Source organism: Thermobia domestica, chromosome 10 (genome assembly GCF_964235325.1).
Source record: "Thermobia domestica chromosome 10, izTheDome1.hap1.1, whole genome shotgun sequence".
Taxonomy (NCBI): domain Eukaryota; kingdom Metazoa; phylum Arthropoda; class Insecta; order Zygentoma; family Lepismatidae; genus Thermobia; species Thermobia domestica.
Genome location: NC_137463.1, coordinates 237,073,173 through 237,085,537, shown reverse-complemented (window position 1 = coordinate 237,085,537; position 12,365 = coordinate 237,073,173).

The following is a 12,365-nucleotide window of genomic DNA, read 5'->3' as shown; positions in this document are numbered from 1 at the left end:
ATCTATCTCATGTCCTGTTTCTTTAATGTGTTTATATATTGCGTTGTTCTCTCTTTTTAGTCTAGCATCATCCTTATGTTGTTTTATCCTTTGTTCTAATCTCTTTCCTGTTTCCCCTATGTACTTCATATCGCACTCTTTACAATTAACATGGTACACTACTGCTTCCTCTTCTGATCTTATCTACTTTTCTTTCTTTTCTGTCTCACTAACGAGGAAGGTCCATAAACCGTGAGAGTTGAATTTTGATGAAAATTTGTGACAAGCTTCAGTTCGAGTTGCTAAGTAACGTAGTAATAGTCACTCGATGCGCAAATCCTTCGTTGAGCTGCTACACCGACGCCATCTTGAAATCCAGTAGGCAATGTCCAAGAATACCTTTTTGACACAAAAATGAAGATGCTTTTGATAGATCTGACTTCAGTATTGTAAACAAAGGTGGAGCATCTATATGTGGCAGTACTTCCAGTGCATGATCGCCATTTTGAAAGGGGCCATATTGAATCGCGGTCAAATATGATAAATAGTAAGGGAGACATGTGAGGTATCAAATAGCACTGAAATTTACTCCTGAATCTATTTCCGTAACCAAAATTTACATATCTGTTTTCACTTCAGAGTTAGGATCTCTCACGCTCACAGGAACATATAAAAACTGTGCAATTAAAATATGTGTTATGAAATACAGTCGTGCGAGCACTTGCAGGGTTTTAACTAATGCAGTAGTTAATGCACTACAATAGTCACTATACCAATCAGATCTTGAGACTAGTGAGAGAAATCGTTAATTAAATTGAAATGCTTGTAGTGAAAAATGGAATAGCAGCATGCTACAAGTTATACCTATTTCAAAGTGCGATGGAATAGACTGATCGTCGATGAAACACATGCCTAATAGTACTGACGAGCAGAGAATACCAAAGGGATTGTTCGGATATATATTAGAAAAATGATATAAACTGGTGAATATTAGTTGAACGACCAAAATGATTCGGATTCCACTATAATCAGTAGGTCCACGTGTCATTTAGCGTAGCAGGCATAAGTGTGGGACGTTGGACTGAATCAAACCAAAAATCTATTTTAGGCAATTTTACGTGGTCCGTTATAGTGTGTTAAGTTTTCTTCTCCAATCTTGAAACCTTAGGCAAAGACCATCATTGTTGCAGAATATTGCGTTTTTTTCCAATACTCATACTTGACAACCTATAGTTTACCGTGCATATTACGAAGTTAAAATACTTTAATGTATTTATTGCCAGTTTCTCTAAATACAATCGATTTATTGCTGACGCATTGAACAATAAAGGGGATTTAAGTTATCAGTTCACAGCCAATTCTTAGAAGAAGATACACCTGGAAACTTAGAATTCAGTTCTCTTGTGTCTGTTCTGCTATTAGTGATAGGGGAATGCATACACACCTGCTAAGAATAGATGGCAATAAAGATTATTACAAGATTCCATACCAAGTTGCAATCCATAAAACAAGCCTCTTTCTTGCTTTTTCCTTCAATATTAAATAATTAAATATCTGCAACTTTCCACCTTTAACGATAAAACACTTGCTTATAATAAGGGCAAGACTAGTTTTCATATCAAAACTGTGATAAATAACTAATTGTAGCAGGTGTTCACTTGTTCGGTGTACAGGTTATGTGGCAGAATTTTCATAATGAAAATGCATTCTGTTCTGTATCATCAATTTTGTGCGCCAGTCCTAAAGGACATGCTTGCATATGCACGGCAGAATTGTGGGTACGTCACAGGAGCAATAGTTGTTTCATTGATAAATGTTCTGTAGCAGTGTCGAATTTACGTATAAGCTAAACAAGCTATAGCTTAGGGCCTAATACTCATGGTGGCCCAAAAAATTCAAGGAAAAAATTGAATCTACATTTTCAAAATATAAGAAAAACAATAAATGAAGTAACATCTACATATAGCAATAGTGCTTCGTTTGTGTAGACCCCTATGATGTAAGTAATGGGGCCCCTTCTGCTAGTCTGCTTCGTAAAATATCACTGGTTTCTTCATTTCAGTATATAGGGTCCTACGTTCATCTGGACTGATAAAGGGTCCCATTACCTTCAGTAGCTTAGGGCCTGACCAAACCTAAATCCAGCTCTGTTCTGGAGACTAGTAGAAAATACTGTCTTTTTGTCATGAAGATTGTGACGAAAGTGCATTTGTTAAGTGTTTGTACTGCTCCACGATACTGTGTGCTAATCACTTCGTTTTGGATCTCAATCATCAGAACTGAAGAGCAAAAGGTTAGTAAGTTAATGTTCTGCTTATGTGCATCAGTTTATATTATCTTTCTATTAATTTTTCTATTAATTTTCCAATAACTTAAAAATATATTCTTGTAAAGTCATATGTGCCGTTGCACCTAACTTATATTACAGCATTTAAATGCTATGCATAATTGCAACACACATAGACTCATATATATAGCACACTTTGAAATAGGTATAATTTGTTACAGTGCTGCTATTCCATTTTTCACTACAGGAATTTCTATTTAATTAACGATTTCTCTCACTAGTCTCAAGATCTGATTGATATAGTGGATATTGTATATCAAGTGACTACTACTGCATTAGATAAAATCCTGCAAGTGCTCGCACGACTGTATTTCATAACACACATTTTAATTGCACAGTTTTTATATGTTCCTGTGAGCGAGAGAGATCCTAACTCTGAAGTGAAAACAGATATGTAAATTTTGGTTACGAAAATAGATTCAGGAGTAAATTTCAGTGCAATTTGATACCCCACATGACTTCCTTACTATTTATCATATTTGACCGCGATTCAATATGGCGCCTCTCAAAACGGCGATCATGCACTGGAAGTACTCCCACATATAGATGCTCCACATTTGTTTACAATACTGAAGTCAGATCTATCAAAAACATTTTCATTTTTGTGTCAAAAGGGTATTCTTGGACATTGCCTACTGGATTTCAAGATGGCGTCGGTGTAGCAGCTCAACGAAGGATTTGCGCATCGAGTGACTATTACTACTTTACTTAGCAACTCGAACTGAAGCTTGTCACAAATCTTCATCAAAATTCAACTCTCACGGTTTATGGACCTTCCTCGTAAGTCTATTATCCTCTTTCCCCTCTTTCCTCCTTTCCTGTATGTTTTAATCCCTTTCTTCCTCAACAGCTTCTTCAGGATCTCTGTTTTCTCTCCTAAACTTTCAAAACCAAACCATCCTTTTCCTTCTTTCTCTGCTTCTTCCTCTTTTCTTCCTCTCTTTCTTTCTTCCAAATCTTCTTTTCGGTATCCGTTTCCCTTTAATAACACTAGTTAACAAAGGTTTCGTTACTTAAAAGGAAATACCTGTTCTTAAAGGAACTTTTTGCGCTGAATTCGAATATGCACTCGGTTTTTCTCCATCACGTACGATTTTCCCGTAACAGAGGGATTTTCGGGAAATCCCTCAAAAATTTCCCTTTTCGTTTATTTTACACCCCAAGATCTTGTTCCCTTGCATATACTAACATAGAAATTATACCTAAGTATACTTTGATTCATATTTAACAAACCCTCCAAGTTTCGTAATAATCGCTTTATTCTTTCTAGAGAAATAAATATGTTTGTATGTATACTGTGTGTACTGTTTATTGCACCTTATAGTAATGCTTTCAGATCTCTTAAGTTGAGGTAAAACGTTTTGCTTTATTACCACAAACACATATATAAAATATAATACAATATAATTTACAAGTGTGACAATTTACAATAAACAATAATACAAATGTACCAAAAGGTCATGAAAAGACAATCAAAACTATCACAATATATGAAACTTCCATTGGGTTACAAAAACGTACACTACTTCCTTCTTTTGTAAGAAATGTTGCATTCTCTAACAAGACCCCAACAATAGTCCCCCATCATTGAAGGATCCCATCGTCCCTGGTACCTTTTCTCCATTGCCATTATATCTTGGTTTAATCTTTCCCCCTGTTCGTCGCTGAGAGCACCTAGGTTAGCAGGAAAGAAGCTGAGGTGGGAGTGCAAAAAGTGGATTTTTAAAGACATCCTACAACCCAACTCTTTGTATTTCTGTATCATGTCCTGTACTATTTCTGTGTAACTCTCAGCATTGTTATTGCCCAGAAAGTTGCGCACAACACACTTAAATGCTGTCCAGGCAGCTAGCTCAGCACTGTTTAACTTGCTGTCAAAGCTATCATCAAGCATTAATTTCCTAATTTGGGGACCAATAAACACTCCCGCTGAAATCTTAGCATCACTCAGGTTAGGGAACTTATCTCGCAAATACTTGAAACCTTCACCAGATGTGTCCATGGCTTTGACAAAGTTTTTCATAAGTCCTAACTTGATATGAAGTGGCGGTAGTAATATCTTATTAGGATCTACCAAAGGAGCGTATTTGACGTTGCATTCTCCAGGTACGTAATTCACTCTAGATTCCCATTCCTTCATTTCATAATGATTGTCATCAGCTCGGCTATCCCATAAACATAAAAAACATTGGTACTTCGTGTAACCGCACTGCAGTCCTAATAAAATACCAACTACCTTGAGATCACAACATATTTGCCAACAATGGTCCTTGTAATTTATAAGATTTAGCAAAGTTGACATGGTGTTATAGGATTCCTTAATCTTCACTGAGTGCGCAAATGGTATAGAAGGTTTTTTTATTTCCATTATGTAAAAGGACAGCTTTAAGGCTGACCTTTGACGCGTCGATAAATAACCTCCATTCTTCTGGAACGTAAGGAATTCCTAGCTCCGCCATCAACCCATTTATATCCGTACATACGCACACATTATCTTGCATTGAGAAATAGCTTGACAATTGAACATGCCTTTTCCTGTACACTGATATGTTGTTGACTACAGCAATACAAGTGTGTTGTTGACTATTGTAAATATTCATTTTTATGTCTGTGTTTGTAGTAATAAAGCAAATCGTTTTTACCCCAACTCAGGAAATCTGAAAGCATTACTATCAGGTGCAATAAACAGTGCACACAGTATACATACAAATATATTTATTTCTCTAGAAAGAACAAAGCGATTTTTACGAAAATTTTAGAGTTTATTAAATATAAATCAAGGTATACTTAGGTATAATTTCTATGTTACTATATGTAAGGGGACAGGAGCTAGGGGAATAAAATATCTGAAAAAGGGAAATTTTTGAGGGAATTTCCCGAAAATCCCTCTGTTACGGGAAAACTGTACGTGATGGAGAGAAACCGAGTGCATATTCGAATTCAGCGCAAAAAGTTACTTGAAGATCAGGTGATTTTTCTCATGTAACAAACAAAAAGTTTAAATTTGTTAACTAGTGTAATTGGCACAGTATTTCTATGTCTTCTTTCCTTCTTTCTTCGTTGCTATTTATCACTCCTATTATCTTTTTCATGTTCTGTATAAAATTCTTCTTAGTTCCTCTGTCTACGTCACTCCTCTTGTGGCAGCATATCCCGGCATCGCATTCTTTAATGTACCATCTCGTTTCGAATTTTCCATCTATTTTTTCTATAGTCATGTCCATGAAGTTGATTTTTCTCTCTTCTTTTATCTCGATTTCTAGCCTAATCCCTTTTTCTTCGTCCTCAATTATTTTAACAAATTTCTCCAACTGTCTCTTAGTTCCTTTCCATATTCCAAGGCAAATATTACAAGATTTTGTCCTCCTTCTTTTTTTACTTTCTGTTCCCACCTGTTCATTACAATCTCTGCTAGTACCGGACTCAGTCTCGAATCTATGCTTAGCCCCTCTTTCATTCTCACCAATCATGCGTACACTATTCTCCCATATCAGTTTTAGGGCCTTCAACACCTCCTCCTTTTTCCATTTTCTTGTAATCTTATTTTCCATTTCTTCTTCTATTGTTTTTAACACGTACTTCCTCTTGATGCTCGGAAACATTGCCTTTACATCAACACTGAACAATATGGTTCTCTCTGTTCTGTCTCCCACTCGTTCTAGGGCACGTTTTACCTCCTCTGTGTTTTTCACTCTGCTACTCTCCTGTCCTTCTCTTATCTCTTCTGCAATCTATTTTATTTATTCTTCCAATGGTTCGAAAATGTTGTTCCTACAATCCATCACTGGTCTTAATTTAATTTCCTTTTTATTTATTTTTGGGTAACCTTTCATATTCGGTATTCTTTCTGTTTTATTGATTAATTTCTTGAAACCTTGTTTATCTCCCTCCTCAATTATTTTGATTCTTATATCATCTTTCACATCTCTATCTCCCACTACTTCATACATGTCATCTCATAGTTCTTCCAGTTTCTTTTTGTACCATTCCTTCTCCATTACCACTGTTGTCCCTTCTTTATCTGCCTGTTCTACCACGATGTCCTTTCTTCTCCTTAACTTTCTTAATCCTTCTTTCTCTTCTTTCTTTAGGTTTCCTGATTTTCTATTTAAAGTTTACGTTTTGTAAAGAGAAAGTGGGTGTGTCTTGCATCCAGATGGTATATAAACTGTCAAAATTGGATATCTCTCTCATAATGTGTCTGAGGAAGGCTATGTTACATAGCCGAAACTGTAACTCAAATATATAATATATAATCTTAATATATATATACTGCTTTGGTCAGTTGGAATTTTATTAGTGAACTAAAGTAATGTGAAATATGAATGAGGCCTTCCTGTTCGTTCACGCACTAACATCAGATATGCTAATGTTCAGTAATATATATATATATATACGAAACGGCAATCTATGCAGCTAAACTGAAAGATGGAAACCAAATAAAACACGTTTATAATACCAGACAACAAAATGAAAGAAGACAATATTTTACAAAATTAACATTAGTACAGGAAGGCCCAAGCCATATGGGAGTACAAATTTACAATAAGCTGCCCAGAGAAATAAAAAAATGAAGAAAGTATAAATGTTTTTAAAAAGAAACTCAAGAGATTCCTGGTGGATAAAGTATATTACAGCGTAGCAGATTATCTTTGCAATAATGTGTATTAAATAATGTAACATATTTCTTTTTCTATGTGTATTTGAAACAAGAAAGAGGACTGTCTGAACCCTCCAAATACCAAATGTATCTTGGTTTCAAATGGAGTAAATAAATACAAATACAAATACAAATAAATAAATAAAAATAAAATAAATAAATTAATTAATTAATTAATGTTTCTAGCTTATGCCCTTTAAGGTAAAGGAAACGAGTGATTAAGGAAAGTGAACGATTGTGAAATTAAATCTTTGTGCTTTCCCACTGGGAATCGCACTCGGAACCTCATGCACCAAAGGCAGACGCGCTAGCCACTAGATCAGCTGGAGAGTTGAAATGTTCAGTAAGTTGCACATAATTTTAATAATTTCAGTTGTTAATAAAATGTCATATTCTCTACAACTAGGTAAGTTACAGAAATACTAAAACCACAAGCAGGGGTCAAGAGCACCACCGACATAAGACTGTCACGTTTTGTACTAGCAGTATTAGTAGGGAATCGATTAAATTATATGTATTTATCAAACTCCTGGGAGGGGCAATTACTCCTCCTGCTCCATTAAATGGCGCCCCTGAAAACAGAAAATCCAAAGAGGGCATGAGAAACAAATTAATCAAATTAATTATTAAAAATAGTCACACTACACGGAAGAAAGTAACATTAAGCTCTTTCGCTAAATATTTTATCACATTCGAAGAAGAAAGTAGGAAGAAAAGATCAACTTTTTGATTCCGACGGATTTCCCTGCCTAATTGATGAAGAATAAAACGAAAGGTCTTAAGGGATTAGTGCTGGAAGGAAACCCGTCTACTACTACTACTACTACTACAAATATAATAATATTATTATTATTATTATTATTATTATTATTATTATTAATAATAATAATAATAATAATAATAATAATAATAATAATAATAATAATAATAATAATAATAATAATAATAATAATAATAATAATAATAACAACAACAACTACCTGAAGTATCGCCCGTGTAATATATATATATACAGAGTGTCTAATAGAGGGTGTCCGATATACAATGCAACCAGGAGTTTGGGATAATAGAACTTTTGAACCGGAAGCGATACAGAAATAATGGTTCTACCAAAACGAAGTCTTGTTCATGCATATATTTTAAAACTAGGAAGCATCGATTAAAGTACACTAGGAACCACAGTGTTGTCAGATGTAACCAAAGGTGTAAATAAATTTTATTTACAAAACACGTAAATTGACTCATAACTCATATGTATGGATGTTCTGTCGTTAATATTCAGTTTGTTTAGTTGGAATAGCTTGGAAACATTGGGGCGAAAAAAAGTATTTTTCATTTCTACCGATAACCAATCGGATGTGGTCTTTGTATAAATCCGGAAATTTGAATATTGTTAAAATGCTTGAATATTACAGGAATTGGACCGTATTTTTCCTTTAGAAGTAGAATTTTGGAAAACACGTGAATAGAAATTTTCTTGTTCTTAATGTACAGTATATACACAAAACTAATTTCTTATTTCCAACTTAAACAAATCCTCATACTCTGCGTTTTATAAATATAACATCGGGAATTTGAATGTTTTTTTCCCTTTCAAATGTAAAATTTTCGAAAATGTTGAAACATATATTCAGTTAATTCTAGTGAGGAGTTTATACCAAGTTTATATGCCAAGTTTCATTTCCCTAAATCGAGGAATTCATGAGACATTGTATTCTTGGTAAATGGACGTATTACCTCTTGTTTTCGTGACAAAATACAATTTATTTGTCCAAACTTTACTTTCTATCTACAGGCTATCCAAGAAGCACTCTTACCCTTAGCTTTGAGTATCACAGAGAGTAATATAATCCCTGAGTTTTTAATTGGATTAGCTACCCCATGCACTTGCAATCGTCAGTCAGTCAGAATATAACTCTGAATAGCAATCCTAAGCCCAAACTAGTGCGAATCTTAGTGTGATTGCCAACTAAATTAGCGAACGCGAGCCTGAGCTCGAATAAGCTTCGGTTGGAAAATGACTATCTTTATGTTTTTCCTTCTTTCTTTTCCTTTTTTTCCTTTTATCCCTACTCAAGTGCGCAAGGTTTACAAACAGTAGAAGAGCTAGAAATACCTTAATCAGCATATGCTTGAATTATCCACAGGAGTTATTGAAATATTTGAAGGAACTTACGTTCCCAATTTGACAATTCAGATTGCAGTAAGAGCTTTCATACTGGCATTTAATTCTTTGTAAACAAATCCAAATAAAGGTGTCTGAAGCGGTTCGAGTTGAATTGAATGAAAAGGTGAACATATATCCGAACTGCAATGCGTCGTTTAATTATTATTATGAACTGGAAACACTATTTTGTTTTTTTCTAATTTTGCCGACAAATCACAAAGGTATTCGAACATATTTAGTTACATGAATATCATGAATCTTCAAAGCAGGGTGCGAAAGTTTTTTCTTCCAACTTTCTTCCTAAACTTGGCATTGAACAAGTAATGTAAGAACATTACATTTACAATTTCGTTGTTCGGAAAACTCTCGTTTATATGTCTTCTTCAAACAACATATATGTGCGATTTCAGAAGACACATGTACATTAAATTAATCGAAAATAGTCAAAGAAATTTTAGTATTAACTTTAAATTTTGGAATGTTTTGAAAACTGTACAAAAATGGGGCGAGGACTGATGAGCATCAAAACATCTAAATTTCATAAGGCATAAAATATTTCTTGCACTCGAAGTCGGACAACTCTAAAGTCAGAAAAATATTGGCTCATCAACTATCTGTTATTTCATATATATATATATATATATATATATATATATATATAGATCCGAATCTGAAATTGACTTATGTTAATTCTCAGAATAACCAGCACATTAAAATTGTCTTTGAGTTAGTGAGAAGACAATAATTTTACTCGCTTTACGCACAAATATATGAGAGAAACGTGAATAATTTGCATTGTTTCTTAGAATGAAAGAGAATATAACACTACAGAAATTTGAAGAAATATTGTTTCAGTAAACCTCATTCATTACTTCACGTATTAAAAACAATTGCGGTACTCATGCAACAATTTTTATAGAGGGAGTTTGGCTACGGGCAAGTACTCACAACTATCTCTATAAAAAAATTATTGCGGAAGTACCGTAGGATTCTGAAACATGTATTTTTGGATAGCGCACATATTAGTTCCTAAGTGAAATCTTGACCCGACTACGGTATGTCCAATAGTATTGGAGTTATGGACCTTTAAACAGAAGTGGAGCTAGAATGTAAAAACTGGGGGCCAGCCAGCCCAAAGACTATGATAAGTATATCATGAGTTTACTGTACACTTTAAAAAGTATATAAATAATAGCTTAAATTATAGGCCCTTCGGCCCCGGCCTAGATTCACCACTGCCTTTAAATTTCATTTTTTCATATTTCTGGCAGCTCCGAAATGAAGGATATCTGCATCCAGATTGGTCTATACTTTTTGTCTCATATTGGTGTCACTAGTCACCTCCCAAACGTTGTCGGTGTTGTTTTGAAACACCCTGTATATAATTTTAAATTATGGAAATTTTTAACCAGCAATCGAAGAATCAGAATATAAGGTTCGGTTGTATATAAATACCAAATCATTGTACTGTGACTGTAATATAAATAATGTAATGAGATTCCATCAAAGTGATGTGACAATAGTGCATGAGAAGTCAAGCGTAGCAAATATTTCAGAAAGTAGTTTAATGTGTGAATCTCTGCATCTCGTGAAAGAAAGATTTCTAGAAGAGACTGAGGATTGGGCTTTCGAACAATTGTCACTTGTAGAGTATATATATACATGAGACTGGGCTGGCTGAAAATAGCCTACTTATGAAAGTGCGCTAACTTCTGGGATTTTCAAGATAATGTTCCTACAGTTTAAGAAAGGTATCATACTGTTTCTTCAGCTTCACGACAAAAGAATTGTTTCTGTTCGTCACACCATTTTATAACAATGAATGCATCAGATGACGGAAAATGTGTTCCAAGTGTTGCTTCAGTGTCAGGAAGATATAAAAGTCGGAGGGTGATAAATCTGGTGAATGTTACGGATAGTGTTACAAGTTGAACACCAGTCCTCCAGAGCCTGAAGAGTAGCTCTACAAGTGTGTGATGGAGCATTGTCATGATGGAAAATGACAATTTTCTGCAATTATTCACGTATCTTGTGTTCAATGACATTTCGCAGTTGTCTCATCAAATTTGCGAAAAAAATGGTTTTGTTATGGTTCTACCCTTGTGTAGAAAGTCAACAAGAAGAACACCTTCTACATTCTAGAAATGCTTGTCACCACAGGAAATGCATTCCCGGCAGAAGCTTGCGCTTTGAATTTCTTGTGGTGTTCCCATTCCTTTGATTGTTTTATTTATGTCTGTGTCAAAATGGAGAATCCAGGTTCTATTACGAACCACGCTTCAGATTTTGTTCCGGCTGCATTACTCTTTGTCACTTCTGATCGGAATGGAGGTTTCTGGGAACCCAGTGAGTTTCCTCATCAAAAATGTGTTTCAATGCTTTGCATTCTTTCCTTGAATATGTCCAAAGCAGTAGCGAAGTTTGCTTCAGCCCTACAGCGATCATTGATAACTGGATTATACACCTATCTCAGTGGTGAGTGTCATTGCAGGGCCCGGGCGTGGTTCGCTTGCGCTGCTCTGGCGTCAACATTTAAATTCTGGAATCCACTACTTCACTGTTGCATATGATGGCACTTCCCTCTACAGTGTTAGAACGCAACTTTTGTGAATCTAGTGGTAGAGCGTTCACCTCTGGTGCTAGGGGTCTCGCGTTCAAACCCTGTTCCCGCCAAGTGAACTTTGTGGTGGACAAACACCGTGTGCGTGGGTTTTCTCGGGGTTCTCCCGTTTCCTCCTACTTTCTTCATTCCACCATTTCATTCATGACTCATCATCACCGTCTCCTTTAGCCTAACCGGCATAACCGTGGGACGTAAAACTAAAAAAAAACTTTTGTGAATCTATGGTTCCTCGATGAACCACTTGGGAACAAGTATCTTGTGGCTGCTTGTATTTCCAGTCGTGTCTTTTGTCAGAGCCGCGCTGTCATGTGGCCTCACTTATTTCTTCAGTATCTGAAAAGAGGTAAGTATTGTATGTCCAGGTTATATTTGATGTGGAGTACAATAAAGGTATAAATAATATTAAACATTTATTATACTTTAAACATGTCATTCTTTTATGCTTAAGCTCACGTTTTGTCAGCCGGCCCAATGGACCATTTATGTTGAAAACCTTTGCACTCTAGTAAACTTGTACTCTTGTACTCTTGTAAACTAGTAGATATAAAGCGATGAAAATAAAAAGGGGAAATTGTTTCACATTCTCTGT